The sequence below is a fragment of the Leptodactylus fuscus genome, chromosome 2, assembly GCF_031893055.1.
Source record: "Leptodactylus fuscus isolate aLepFus1 chromosome 2, aLepFus1.hap2, whole genome shotgun sequence".
Taxonomy (NCBI): domain Eukaryota; kingdom Metazoa; phylum Chordata; class Amphibia; order Anura; family Leptodactylidae; genus Leptodactylus; species Leptodactylus fuscus.
Window position 1 is genome coordinate 116,296,385 of NC_134266.1, and position 15,748 is coordinate 116,312,132.

Sequence of the window (15,748 nt, forward strand, 5' to 3'; positions counted from 1 at the left end):
TGTGTGTCTGTGTCTCAGTAACCTAGAGGCAGATATGGAAGGGGTATGTTATACTGGGGCAGATATGGAGGGGGAATATTATACTGGGGGCAGATATGGAGGGGGAATGTTATACTGGGGGTAGATATGGAGGGGGAATGTTATACTGGGGCAGAGATGGAATGGGAATGTTATACTGGGGGCAGATATGGAGGAGGAATGTTACACTGAGAGCAGATATTGAGGGGGAATGTTATACTGGGGGCAGATATGGAGGGGGAATGTTATACTGGGGCAGAGATGGAAGGGGGATGTTATACTGGGGGCAGATATAGAGGGGGGACATGAATGGGGCAGATGAAGGGGGACATGAAACTGGGGGTAGATGAAGGGGGCACTTAAACTGGGGGGACATTAAATTGGGGACAACTGGAGGGGGCATTAAACTGTGCAGGTAGCTGGAGGGGGACCTGTCTGCCTCTAGTTGCCCCCAGTTTAATGTCACCCTCCAGCTACCCCTACAGTTTAATTGTTGCTTCCAGCTGCCCGAGTTTAATATCCCCCTCTAGTTTCCACCAGGTTAAACTGGGGCACCAGGAGAGGGACTTAATACTGTGGGGCAGTTGGAAGGGAACATTATAATGTGGGGAGATATAATGTACGAGTGACTATAGGAGGATTATATTTTGTGCGGACACATGAAAATATGATTGAGAATGGGCGGAGTCAACATAGAAGTGGGTGGAGCTAAATTTGCCATGGCGTGCATAGCCCTCTAGAATAGTTTCAATTTCTTATGCGGCCCCATGGGAAAATTAATTGCCCATCCCTGGTCTATGGGGTCCATGTGCTTTCATATGCTCACTGTTTGTCAATGCGTTCGATATTCCGTTCAGGGAGTCCCCTTACATATGAAGAAAATGCTGATTTATATGAAAATGGGTCTCCAAAGATGAATGCTAAAGGCATCGTTACAAACTGTAGAATCACTTCTACAAGGTACTGGGATTAGGCTTATAAGGAATTCACTATCGATATCATTTTTGCACAATAAAACTAGCTACATTACTGTAATGTTTTCCTGACAAATATTTATGAAAGGATCTTGTTCCAGTGTATCATAAACTATTATTCTACAATTATTGTGACAAAACAGCATGAATACACTACTTACTGCTTAGTATATAGGATCTAATTATAGTTTGGACCAGTAAGTGTTAAATGTGAGCTAAGCTTGCACTATTCATATAATATTTATCTTGCCTGGTACAGAGACAGGAAAATATGATGTGAATCAAGCCGTATCTGCCATCAATTATTTACCTGCCAGGTGAGAGAGAAATGCCCACAAATAGACTTTCTCTTTTCCATGCTCACATTTCCAGGGTTATATTTTTTGTAGTGTGAAAAGCCGTTTTTCCAGTTTCATTGAGGGCTTCCTTGGCTAATGATGTGCATGTCAAATTAATTGTCGTTTCACTTAAGCCTAGATTCACGCAACCAAGTTTCACTTGTCCTTGTGAGTGCCGAATTTCCTGTGTGTAAGGAGTGGGAGTCAAAAATATCTACTTGAACTAAAGATGCGAAAAATATCATTTATTGGATTTCTTAAAAACAGAGCTCCATTGACCAAAAAAAATATTCCACAAAGAGTTCATGTTACAGGTATACTGGAAAAGCCGGCAGTAGTATATGAACAAAACTACCCACATATAATTAGCTTATAATTAAAGGGGTTGGGCACTTTCAGACCAATATTAACAAACAAATGTACAATAAAAAGATATACAATTTTCCAATATACTTTCTGTATCAATTCCTCGCGGTTTTCTAGATCTCTGCTTGCCGTCATTCATTCTGTTACTTCTAGAGGATAAAACTCTGACCATGGTCATGTGATTTACGGCCCATGGTCATGTGATGAGCACACAGGTGCACAGCTGATTACCAGGCAGATGTCTGATTATTGTGCTGTGACTGTAACGAGCGGCACCTGTGTGTACATCACATGCCGTGGGTTAAATCAGGTGTGTCGTGGATTCAGTAGGTGGCGCTGCCTCATCTCCACCCGCCAGCCCATCACAACTTAACACATTTAGAGCTTCGGCATTTTTGGATGTTGAATTGTTGAAGTAGAGGCTAACTATGTCTCTGCTATATGCAACCCTAATCCTAACTCACCAGGTTTGACGTGGATACAGCAGATGGAGTCTCACACTAATAGTCACAGGAGGCAGTGCCATCTACTGGATCCACAGCATACCAGGCAGCACCTGATTTTACTCATTCCATTCCAACATCTACCCTGGTTTTATCCAAGGGGGTGAGGTTTCATTGTTAAATGGATGACGTTCCAGCTCTTGAGCATGGCCATGTATTATTTTCAGGACTCTCCCCCCGCCTAACTTCTAATTTACTCCCTTAAAAAAAATAAATGTATATTTACCCATATGCCCGGGGGCAGTGCCTGTGCAATAGAACACCAGCAGCAGCAAAAAGAAGCAGCATTCTATTGCACATGCGTGGTTTCTGCAAGCGTTCTTTTGTGCAGGCGCCAGTTCCAGATCACAGGTGCGGGCAGAAGAGGGGACAGTGGCACGAAGGTCATCTCCAAGATGGGAAGAGAGGTAAGTATGATGGGATGGAGAGGAGGTTGGGGGACTGAATTAGGCAGGTAGATAGGGTTAGCTAGGGAACTGGGGGGAAGGATGTGAGAGAGGGGATCTGAGTGAACTGCAATACATCATGGTAGTTATAGGCTAAGACAGCAGGAAGCTACCCATGTAAGCAAATGCAGAGGACACCAGGAGCTCCCAGAGAAAGCCAGAAATCACTTAAAACACTACTAAAGGTATTTGGGTGCACTTATTAACCCCACTGATAGCACTAACAGACCTTTTTTAAAAATATGTTTTTTATCCGGAAAACCCCTTTTAGGCTAAGGCCCCACGTTGCTGAAACTCAGCTTTTTTTGTTGTAGATTTTGCTGCGTTTTTTTCAGCCAAAGCCAAGAAAGGCTAAAAAAGGAATGGGAAATATATAGGAAGCTCTTATACTTCTCCCTTCTGCTCAATCCACTTCTGGCTTTGGCTCAAAAAAAAAAAAAAAAAACACAGCAAAATCTGCAACTAAAGAAGCTGCATTTCCGCAATATGGGGCCTTAGCCTTAATGTTCTACTAGAGGCTGCTGGGTAGTGCTGCCAGGCAGTGCCACCTCTCAAAGACTCGGCTAAGGCGAGATGTGGCCCTGCCTGTAACACAACTCTGTAGAGTATTTTTGTTTGCCAAGGGTGTTGGGTTTCCGTTTGGAGAGTCCGTGTGGGGACCCCCCCGAACGGAACCTATACGCATTAAAGAGCAGATAGAGGGCAGCACGGTGGCTCAGTGGTTAGCACTGCAGCCTTGCAGTGCTGGGGTCTTGGGTTCAAATCCCGCCAGGAACAACATCTGCAAGGAGTTTGTATGTTCTCCCCATGTTTGCATGGGTTTCCTCCTACACTTCAAAGACATACTAATTGGGAAAAAAATAAATAATGAGAGATTACCTGGGAATCTCACAGAGTCTGTGGGGTCCGTGGGTTTCCTGAAGGTAACTGCTTTTTAATACGTATAGGTTTCCATTCGGGGAGTCCACAAGTGGACTCCCTGAAAGGAAATTCGAACGCAGATGTGAACCGAGCCTTAGGGACATAATTATACTATGGAAAAAAAAAAACAGAGAACCATAAGTAGAAGAGATGGATGATATTCATCAGATTGATGATAACCTTAGGAATCCTCTTCAGTTGTGATTACTTTACAGAGTTTAGAGTTACAAAGTAAGGAAGATAGTTGAATATTACAAGGAGATCTAGGGAAGCTGGAAGCATGGGCAGAGACTTGGCAAATGAAGAATAATATAGACAAATGTAAGGTTGAGCATTTTTGATGTTTTTTTAGTTTAGAAAAAAGACGTCTACTGGGAGAAATAATCACAATATACAGTGAAGGAAATGAGTACTTGATCCCTTGATGATTTTTTAGGGAGCGTTCACACTACCGTCGGTGTCCGACAGCTAGTGCCTGCTGCTAATGTCCGTTCAAAATCTTGTGCGGACATTAGCAGCGGACACTAGCTGTGTCCGTGACATTTTGCATAGATTTAAATGGAGATCGGGTGCGTTCTTTTACAGTCCGTGTCTGTCCTTAACTGTCCATTCCCAAAGATGTCCGACTTTTCAAGCAGACAGCAAAACCCGACATGTAGGCTCACTTAGGTGAGTGGTTTTCGGGTTTCCTGGTTCCACTGCAACTTGGGGTGCACTGTGTGTGTGTGACGCTCTTTGGGTCCAACTATCAGGAGCTCTGGCGAAGACCTCTGAGGCCCGGTTCCGCTCTGGTTCCGCATTGGACACTCAGTGCTGTTTTGCCTCGATGTGCGGGAGATTCTGATTGCCCAGGACAAACTGTCCATTGTTATTGCTTTAGGTTCCTAATAGAGATGAGCGAGTAGTGTTCGATCGAGTAGGTGTTCGATCGAATACTACGGTATTCGAAATACTCGTACTCGATCGAACACTACTAGCAGTTCGAAGTTTAATGTTCGATGCAGAACCAGCGTTGATTGGCAGAATGCTACACATTCAGCCAATCAACGCTGGTTCTTCTCTTACCTTTCCGAAATCTTCTCCGCGCTGCGCCCCTGCGTCTTCTTCCAGGTGGAATTCACTCTGCCTAGGCATCCGGCCTAGGCAGAGTCGACTGCGCATGCGCGGGCATACACGCACATGCGCAGTCGGCTCTGCTCAGGCGTCGGGCCGGATGCCTAGGCAGAGTGAATTCCACCCAGAAGAGGACGCGGGGACCCTGCGCCGGGAGAAGACTTCAAGCAGAAGCCAGCCCGACCGTCACTCGTGGACTTGGTAAGTATAATTTTATCGAATGTTGCCTACCCCTGAAACGAGCATTTCCCCCCATAGACTATAATGGGGTTGTGTGTGGCTGTTCGAATCGGATTTCGAACCTCGGACACTTTAGTGTTCGCTCATCTCTAGTTCCTAACAATTAAACTGTGTGGTGGCCACTGTGGAGCATATTATACTGTGCGATGGCCACTGTGGAGCTGTTATGATTAGACTGCAGACGCAAGGCCACAATGAAAGCAAAAGCAAAAAATTGATTGGTAACTGTGAGCAGTAAAGACAACTATCTACAACTAGCACCCCCCTTTCTGCGAGCCAAGACACACCCCCAGGTTCACTGAATGTCTCCTGGTCAGGATAAACAGTAATGTACTTTGTTGAAACCCTTAGCAAAATAAATTCAAACTGCCAGGGGGTTAAGGCAAAAAATAGGCTGGATAAATATGTTTTCCTTACAATATTCATGATGGCTTATTGAGGAAGTTTAATTGTTAAAGTGTACCTCCAGTTATAAACAACTTTTCATAAATGAATACTACAGGTAAATATATGAAACTTTGTAATACCATTTATTAAATAAATCTGTTTTCGTCTGCATTCGTCGTTTAGTTACACTCTGCTATTCCTTGCTTTTTTACACTGCTGTTTATGTAGATAAAAAGCTGCTAGTACACAGAAAGAGGCAAAAAATCAATTAACCAGCTAGCAGGAGAATCCAACTCCACCCGTCTCCTCTCCATAGAGTTTTATTTTTTTTTTTTAACTGTAATTTTTATTGAAAGGATTTTTATAAAATATAATATAACAAAAGAGTTGAAAACATAAAAAACATGAACGTGAATGCACATACCGTCAAGTAGACTGGGAATGTATACACATCACAAAAACCTGAGAGTGGAAATGAGGGGGTGGGGGAGGAAGGGAAGGGGAAGGAGTCAGAGACCATTAAAAATACAGTATGCGTCCCAAGATGACCATATAGCCTGAAACGCCTCAACAGTATGATAAAGTGTGGCCGTCAAGTTCTCCATACTACGGACATTCTTAACTCGGGCTACAAGATCAGAACCAGAGGGAGGAGAGGCACTCTTCCATCGGAGAGAAATGAGCGTTTTGGTTGCGGTACAGAGATACAGAAACAATTTAGAGGTCTGTTTACCCAGATCAGCAGGGGGGAGATTGAGGAGATTGCTGAGGGGGTCTAAAGGGACACCTTGGATAAATAGAGCATCTGTAAGGGACTTGACCTCCAGCCAGAAAGGGTGGATCCCTGAACAGTCCCAGAAAATATGATACAGAGTACCCACTCCTGCCCGGCAACGCCAACACAGGGAAGAGATGGGAGTGGAGCAAGGCTGGGGTATGGTATCAGTGCATAAGTAGCTTGTACTGGGTCTCCCAGAACGTAACAGGTGGATGATTTATCTGCACGGGACCAGATAATTTGCCATTGGTTCGGGGAGATCTGCCTGTTCAAGGCCCCAGACCACTTCTCCATATATTTATGCGATATGGAGCCCTGCCGTCCAGAGGAGGAGATACCATAAATGCCAGAGATAAGGCCTGCAGTAGAGGTGCTCGCAAGACATAGTTTTTCAAAGACAGTCGGTGGGGACACCTTCAGAGAGCCAAACTGAGTAAAAACAAAATGGACAATCTGCTGGTGATGCAGCCACTCAGTGGCGGGTAGATGTAGTTCTGAAACAAAATACTCAAAGGGCCTGAGCACCAACGTCAGCGGGTCTATTAAGTCAGCGACACAGAAAAGGCCAAGCCTACTCCATGGTTGCACCAAAGCTGACGTAAGTTCCTCTGGTAGGAGGGGGTTGTACAAAAAGGAAATCATGGACGAACACTGGGAGGCTAGGGGAAAGATTTTAGAGCAGGTAATCCAAATGGCCCTTGTGAAGTGTATAGGACCCAAAAGGGAATGGATGGAAGGGGGGGGGAGGAATGGGACCACAGAAACGCATTGGGATGTATCGCAGCTCACCAGAGTTTCTCTATCTCAACCCATTTGGTATAGGCCTGTGGGGCTGTCCAAAATGGCAGGCAGCGCAAGGAGCAGCCCAATAATAATGCAATATGTGTGGTACCGCCAATCCCCCCTCCTCCCTACCACACAGCATCACCGAACAGGGTATGCGGTGACACTGCCATTCCAAATAAACTTAAAAATGGATTTTTGAAGGGAGCGCAATTCAAAGTGAGGGACTGCGACCGGAAGAGTTTCAAAATAGTAGAGGAACTTCGGGAGGAGGGACATTTTGACCACATTAATACTACCTGTAAGCGAAATATGGAGGGGACGCCATTTGTCCAAGAAACCTCGCAGTTCATTAAATAGGCTAGGGTAATTAACTGAATAGAGGGTGGTGTAAGAAGAGGAAAGCTGGATCCCAAGATATCAGAGAGAGCGTTCCCATCATTGAAAGTCAAAGTTGGAACGAAGCAGTTGTAAATCAGCAGTAGGAATATTAAGGGGGAGGGCTTCAGTTTTGACTTTTTAACCGGAGAAATCTCCATAAATCTTAAGGACCTGGAGAAGGTTGGGGAGAGAAATATGGGGGTTTGTAAGGGTCAGGAGAACATCATCAGCAAACAAACTAATTTTAAAGGATTTATCTCTAGCCAAAACACCCGAAATATCAGGATTTAACCGAATCTGGGCAGCCAAGGGCTCAATGCATAAGGCAAAAATAAGAGGTGATAAAGGACAGCCTTGCCGAGTCCCATTACGAATGGGAAACGGAGCAGAGACTGAGTTTAGGGAGTTTCACCACCGCCGAGGGGTCGAGAATATACAGCGGTGAGAAAGGTCCCAGACAAACCGAAGCTACCCAGGGTGGCTTTCATAAACGACCAGTCGAGGTGGTCAAACAACTTTTCCTCCATAGAGTTTGATGTGTGAGGTGCATTTTTGCTGCTGGACGGCCCGTGGGGTCTTAGCCTTAGAGTTGCTACTCCAGGTAGATTTTTACCAGGGAATAAGCAGATACAGACACAGATTTTTCTATAACTGCTGAGAGCTCTGGAAACAGTACAGCCCCCTTGTTTTATTTTATAATGTACCACAAACAGAATTATTACTCAAATAATACAATTGAGTGATAGGTTATTGGCATACAATAAAGATACATGTGAGCTATTTCTGAGAAATCTGTGATTCCAACAATGCCTCATGATGTACACCTATGTCCACCCATATTCTCACACATCCTTCCCCTTCAGACATCTTTCTCAGCATTGTGTAACAATTGCATAATCATAATTGGCACAAAAATGATAATCTATTCTGAAATATTCCGGACACAGCTGCCGAGTCTCCTTCCAAGTTACAAATGTGTTACGTGCTACATGTATCACAAACAAATTCATAAAAAGGCGATTATGATATTATGTAACCATACACCAAAAAAAGAGATTACAGAAATCTTGGTTCATATAAGATTGACTATAGAATTACTCCAACACCCGCAAAGAAGCCCTTGACCAGCTCCATCAATAGAAAAATAAAAAATCTTATGCCTCTCAGATGAGAAGGAAAAATAATCGATTTTTTCCTCAAATGGATTTTTAGTCTGCAAAATTAGAAAGAAAACTATATAAATGTAAGGGAGCTGCAATAGGAAAAATTCCCCAGTAGCTGCTGGAAACCCTGGGAAAGGGGCACAAGACACAGTGAGCCCTAGGCTGAAACCCCCCCACTGTCCCTTCCTGCTTGCCTGGTCCTATCTTACGTAATGGTCCTTCCTATATCCGTGAAACACAAAACGCAGACAAGACAAACAACAAGAAAGGGAGGTCAGCTAGCCAAGGGTTCGGTAACAGTCGAGCAATGCAGTGTCAAAATCAATATCCAAAAGAGTAGTCAATAGGGAAAGCCAGAGGTCAAGAATCAGAATACAAGAATAAACAACGAGAGAAAAGCCAGCACGCACAAGGCAATAGCAAGCATCAATGTGAATGAGAACTAAAAATAAATAGGGGGGAAGAACCCGCCCTGGAGTTGATAGGCGGATAGGCTGTCAATCGCAAGCAAGGCTAAACTTAACTATTAGAGGAACAGAGGGAAATGAAGGTGAAGGCAGATGGGTGTGGTGGAAAATCAATTACAGAAATAGAGCCATGTTCACACAGTGCAACCAAAAACTCTAAGCAAGGAATGAAACTGCACACGCCTCCTGAAACGCAGCATGCGAGCAGGGGGTGGCGCAGTGACCCAAACAGGCAGAAACGTTACAATAAATTTGGCATCGCTGTAATCGTACCGACCCATAGAATAAAAGTAAATTATTATTTATGTTGTATGACAAAAAATTAAAAATGTTAATAAACAATGCCAGAATTGATTTTTTTAAATCCACCCACAAAGAGTTTTGTTAATAAGTTATAGACACCCCCAAAATGGTGTCATTAGAAAAAGCATCTCATTTCACAAAAAAAGCCCTTATATGGCAACATCACAAGAAAAATAAAAAAAATTATAGCCTGTACAATGTGATGATCGAAAAACCAAAAATCACCATATCTTTAGAACAAAACTGGCTGTGGCAGGAAGAGAATGTATCAGTTTTGTGAGTGTATATCAGGGTACACCCCATATATAGAGCTGACAATGGAAAAGACACCAGAAATGACCCCCAGAGTGACCCCCCACCACCAATCATAGGAGCTACTGAGACGATAGTAGGGAATTTGCTGTTTCCATTGCACTCCACATAGCTTACGTATTCACTTTTCACCATCCACTGTGCATTCACATTTGAGTGCTAACCTGTGAGGGTACTATGAGCTCCCCTGCACTCAGGGCTTGAAGCTCTGCAGCTTGGATCACCGTGTCCTTCTTCTAAATATCCCTGATGACCACTTATGCGAAACGTGTTGGTAAGGAGACATAAATAGGGCTGTTAGGGTCAGTTTTGGGATTCGCTCAAGTTAGTGTGGGGGTTATTTTGGGGGTTACAGTGTGTTTCAGTATTGTTCTCTTGCACCTAATGTGTTTTCCCTGCTGCTGTTAAGCAGACCGTAGTGTGTGATGTTACATTACTTAGTGGAACTGGTAAGAATGTTCCATTATTTTTAATACACGATTTTAGTTGATTATGGGGTTGTTTTTAATTGAGACTCAATAAATGTTATGTTTTATCTATTGTATATTATATTGGAGAATCTGTGCTTACTAGTTAATGATTATGAGATCTGTGAGGGAGTTAATGCCTCCTTGGTTTTTGCGCTTTTTGAGTCATCATGCCACATTTGCAGAGCCCCGGAAATTCCAGTAACGTGGAATCCCCTGACATGTTACCCCATTTTGGAAACTACACCCTTTAAACAAGTAGTACAGTGAGCATTTTTAACTCCCAAATGTTGCTTTAATTTATTTTCCAGACATGAATGCTCATCTGATGGTGAAAGGAGAAAATGGCAATTTCTTCCAGGAATACGTAATTTCAGTGTGTAATATGTTGTGCCCGGCTTGTATCAACCATGCTCCAAATGCTATTGTGTCTGGGATACCTGCTTAACAGTTTTTGGAGTGTGTGTCTCTGCTGACACAAGTTGGGCACAACATATCAGGCACTCGAATGGTGTATCTCTGGAAAATGCAATTTTCACTTTTCATTATCAGCTGCACATTCATTTAAGGAAATTAAGTGTATGCAACACTCAAGGATTAAAAATGTTTGCTAATCCACTTAAAGGGTGTTGTTTCCAAAATGGAGTCACACGTCTGCAGATTCCACTTTACTGGCAATTCAGGGACTCTGGAAAAGTGTCCTGACATAAAAAAACAAACAAACTGTGCTCCAAATACCACAATAGCAGTCCTTCCATTCTGTGCTTGGCTGTGCCCAAACAGCCACATGGGCCCATATGTCATTAAGTACGTTATCCTGGGTACACCAGTGTCATACATGTGGGAAATAGCTCCACATCCAGGGCTCTGCAAAAACAACATGGCGTCCAGAAATCCCTTTAATTCTATATCCCAAATGCTAAAAAGCGCAGTGCTCCTTCCCTTCTGATCCCTGCTGTGTGCCCAAGCAGGGATCAGAAGGGAAGTCCACAAAGTTTTCCCTTATTATACCTATACAGAAAACACCAGCATTTCCATATATACTTGACATGCTGATTTTTTTTATTTTTTTTTTAAATCGTAGCATTTCCTCTGCGGATTATCTTGTGCAATGTGTGGATGATATTAGCCAGAACATAGGGCCTTAATCTCTTCTCATAACTGAGGCCCTTCATATCGCTTAACATTTTTGTGGCCCCCTGTTGTATCTTTTCCAACTCTAGGACATCCTTTTTATGAAGTTGTGCCAAGATCTGAACTGCATATTCCAGATGGGGCCGCACCAATAATTTATAAAGTAATATTCCGTCTCTTCCCCGCAAGTCCATACCCCTTTTAATACATGACAGTATCCTGCTGGCCTTAGAAACAACTGATTGACATTACATGCTGTAATTTAACCTATGATCTACAAGTACACCCAGGTCCTTCTCCATCAGTGACTTTCCCAGCTTTAGTCTTCCTAAATATTTGCAAAATATTTTTTACCTAGATCCATAACTTTACATTTATCCACACTGAACCTCATTTACCAAGTGGATGCCCAGTCTGTACAAGTCTGATTGTATCCTATCCCCATAGACTGCACTGAACTACATAACGCGATGTCAGCTGCAAAAATGGAGACAGTGCTATTAATCTCATCTTTTACATCACTGATTAATAATTTGAAGTATGTAAACACTATATTTGAGAGTAAAGTTATATGGCTCTTATAGCTATGACCCTTGATTCACTACTCGGCCCCTTTCTTGGCTCTCGGTGTGCTGGGAGCAGGAGGCACAACGTTACTTACATTGCGCCTGTTGGACCTAGAAGACTCCAGGACCAGAGAGTAGTGAATGGGGAAAGGTGAGTATTAAAGTTTATACATATATATATATATATATATACACAGTGCGGGACACAAAAACCGTGGAGGCAACCTGGGCTGGGGGGGGGGGCATGAAACCATGGGGGAAACCTGAGGGGTACATGACTTGGTGGGGGCAACTTGGGTGGAGGTGACATGATGGGGGCAACCAGGGGGATGGGGGGACATGAATTTGTGAGGGTAACACACTTTTAGTAAACATGTGATGTCTATTGAAATCACAGACAGCATTTCAAATGACACATCCAGACATCTGTTCTTTTCACTGAGCACTATTCTAGTCTATGAATTCCTTAAAGTTACAGGCAACATACAGTTGCCATCCATGTGCTGTCCATTCTTCACAGACCCACAGGGTAATCCGAGGCTAATCCATTATCACAGATCTGTCACGGAGTGATCCATGAAAATATCCCAATATATTCCTTTTTTCCTGTAGTGCTCACACAGGCTGTTAAAAGGAACAATGGAGTTCTGAAACGCGTTGGCATTTGTTTTAGGGGTTTTTCTTTTTTCATTTTGTGTTATTTCATTTGCAATTATCACGATTTGATCAATTTTATGATATCTATTACAAGTTAAATTTTATCTACTATGGGAAGAGTTGCTGGACTACACATTTTTTCTATCTGTTAAAATAATGGTTGTGTTAATAAACTGCAGATTTCTGGCCTACAAGATTGGGAAGCTTTAAAACCAGGTTGGGGAATTTGCAGAACCGGGGAGAAGGCCGTAGGCTACAGATTACAGCCTCGCAGGACATGTGCTTCAGACCCTTGTCCTAAACTGACAAAATGTGACTCTGTTTTTGCTATAATTATAATTATTTAGGGTTCTACTTTCAAGTTTGCCCAGGGCCTCTTTTTCTCTAAAACTAGCCCTGATCTAAACAGTGAATGTCTGCTGGATCACGGCCGAACAAACAGGTAAGTATATATTTTTTGTTGTTTTCAGCCTCTGTGTGTTAAAAAATAAATAAATTGCAACACCCCATTAAGGCTTAGGCCCCACACTGCAGAAACACAGCTTTTTTTGTTGCAGATTTTGTTGTTTTTTATGAGCCAAAGCCAGAAATGGGTTTATCAGAAGGTAGAAGTATAAATATTCTTGTTTATCTTCCATTCTTTTTGTAACTATTTTTGGGTTTGGCTCAAAAAAATGCAGCAAAATCTGTAACAAAAAATGGTGGGTTTCCGGAACCTGAGGTCTTTATCTTATACTTAGGAAACTGTTTAATGCCAAGGCCCCACGTTGTGAAAACGCAGCATTTTGATCATGGTGGAAACGCCACGGCATAAAACGTTGTGTTTTACATTACACTAGCATTTTTGTAAATCCCAGCATGTCAAATGTACCTACGGAAACACCAGTATTTCAATAGAAGTCAATGGGTCTGAAAAACCTTGTCAAGAACCTAATCAAATATTTGAAACCATTGCAAAAACCTCATCCACAGCCTCACATTAAACTCATGGAGTGTTGGATAGAGATGAGCGAACAGTGTTCTATCGAACACATGTTCGATCGGATATCAGGGTGTTCGCCATGTTCGAATCGAATCGAACACCACGTGGTAAAGTGCGCCAAAATTCGATTCCCCTCCCACCTTCCCTGGCGCCTTTTTTGCACCAATAACAGCGCAGGGGAGGTGGGACAGGAACTACGACACCGGGGGCATTGAAAAAAATTGGAAAAAGTCATTGGCTGCCGAAATCAGGTGACCTCCATTTTAGACGAATAGTGGATTTCAAATCCGGGTCATATGAGAATGTGAACTTTGTGACTATGAGACAGGGATAGCTGTACAGGCAGGGATAGCTAGGGATAACCTTTATTTAGGGGGGAATGTTATTAAAAATAACTTTTTGGGGCTCTATCGGGTGTGTAATTGTGATTTTTGTGAGATAAACTTTTTCCCATAGGGATGCATTGGCCAGCGCTGATTGGCCGAATTCCGTACTCTGGCCAATCAGTGCTGGCCAATGCATTCTATTAGCTTGATGAAGCAGAGTGTGCACAAGGGTCCAAGCGCACCCTCGGCTCTGATGTAGCAGAGCCGAGGCTGCACAAGGGTTCAAGCGCACCCTCGGCTCTGATGTAGGAGAGCCGAGGGTGCACTTGAACCCTTGTGCACCCTCAGCTCTGCTACATCAGAGCCGAGGGTGCGCTTGAACCCTTGTGCACACTCTGCTTCATCAAGCTAATAGAATGCATTGGCCAGCGCTGATTGGCCAATGTATTCTATTAGCCTGATGAAGTAGAGCTGAATGTGTGTGCTAAGCACACACATTCAGCTCTACTTCATCGGGCTAATAGAATGCATTGGCCAGCGCTGATTGGCCAGAGTACGGAACTCGACCAATCAGCGCTGGCTCTGCTGGAGGAGGCGGAGTCTAAGATCGCTCCACACCAGTCTCCATTCAGGTCCGACCTTAGACTCCGCCTCCTCCGGCAGAGCCAGCGCTGATTGGCCGAAGGCTGGCCAATGCATTCCTATGCGAATGCAGACTTAGCAGTGCTGAGTCAGTTTTGCTCAACTACACATCTGATGCACACTCGGCACTGCTACATCAGATGTAGCAATCTGATGTAGCAGAGCCGAGGGTGCACTAGAACCCCTGTGCAAACTCAGTTCACGCTAATAGAATGCATTGGCCAGCGCTGATTGGCCAATGCATTCTATTAGCCCGATGAAGTAGAGCTGAATGTGTGTGCTAAGCACACACATTCAGCACTGCTTCATCACGCCAATACAATGCATTAGCCAGTGCTGATTGGCCAGAGTACGGAATTCGGCCAATCAGCGCTGGCTCTGCTGGAGGAGGCGGAGTCTAATGTCGGACCTGAATGGAGACTGGTGTGGAGCGATCTTAGACTCCGCCTCCTCCAGCAGAGCCAGCGCTGATTGGTCGAGTTCCGTACTCTGGCCAATCAGCGCTGGCCAATGCATTCTATTAGCCCGATGAAGTAGAGCTGAATGTGTGTGCTTAGCACACACATTCAGCTCTACTTCATCAGGCTAATAGAATACATTGGCCAATCAGCGCTGGCCAATGCATTCTATTAGCTTGATGAAGCAGAGTGTGCACAAGGGTTCAAGCGCACCCTCGGCTCTGATGTAGCAGAGCTGAGGGTGCACAAGGGTTCAAGTGCACCCTCGGCTCTCCTACATCAGAGCCGAGGGTGCGCTTGAACCCTGGTGCAGCCTCAGCTCTGCTACATCAGAGCCGAGGGTGCGCTTGAACCCTTGTGCACACTCTGCTTCATCAAGCTAATAGAATGCATTGGCCAGCGCTGATTGGCCAGAGTACGGAATTCGGCCAATCAGCGCTGGCTCTGCTGGAGGAGGCGGAGTCTAAGATCGCTCCACACCAGTCTCCATTCAGGTCCGACATTAGACTCCGCCTCCTCCAGCAGAGCCAGCGCTGATTGGCCGAATTCCGTACTCTGGCCAATCAGCACTGGCTAATGCATTGTATTGGCGTGATGAAGCAGTGCTGAATGTGTGTGCTTAGCACACACATTCAGCTCTACTTCATCGGGCTAATAGAATGCATTGGCCAATCAGCGCTGGCCAATGCATTCTATTAGCGTGAACTGAGTTTGCACAGGGGTTCTAGTGCACCCTCGGCTCTGCTACATCAGATTGCTACATCTGATGTAGCAGTGCCGAGTGTGCATCAGATGTGTAGTTGAGCAAAACTGACTCAGCACTGCTAAGTCTGCATTCGCATAGGAATGCATTGGCCAGCCTTCGGCCAATCAGCGCTGGCTCTGCCGGAGGAGGCGGAGTCTAAGGTCGGACCTGAATGGAGACTGGTGTGGAGCGATCTTAGACTCCGCCTCCTCCAGCAGAGCCAGCGCTGATTGGCCGAATTCCGTACTCTGGCCAATCAGCACTGGCTAATGCATTGT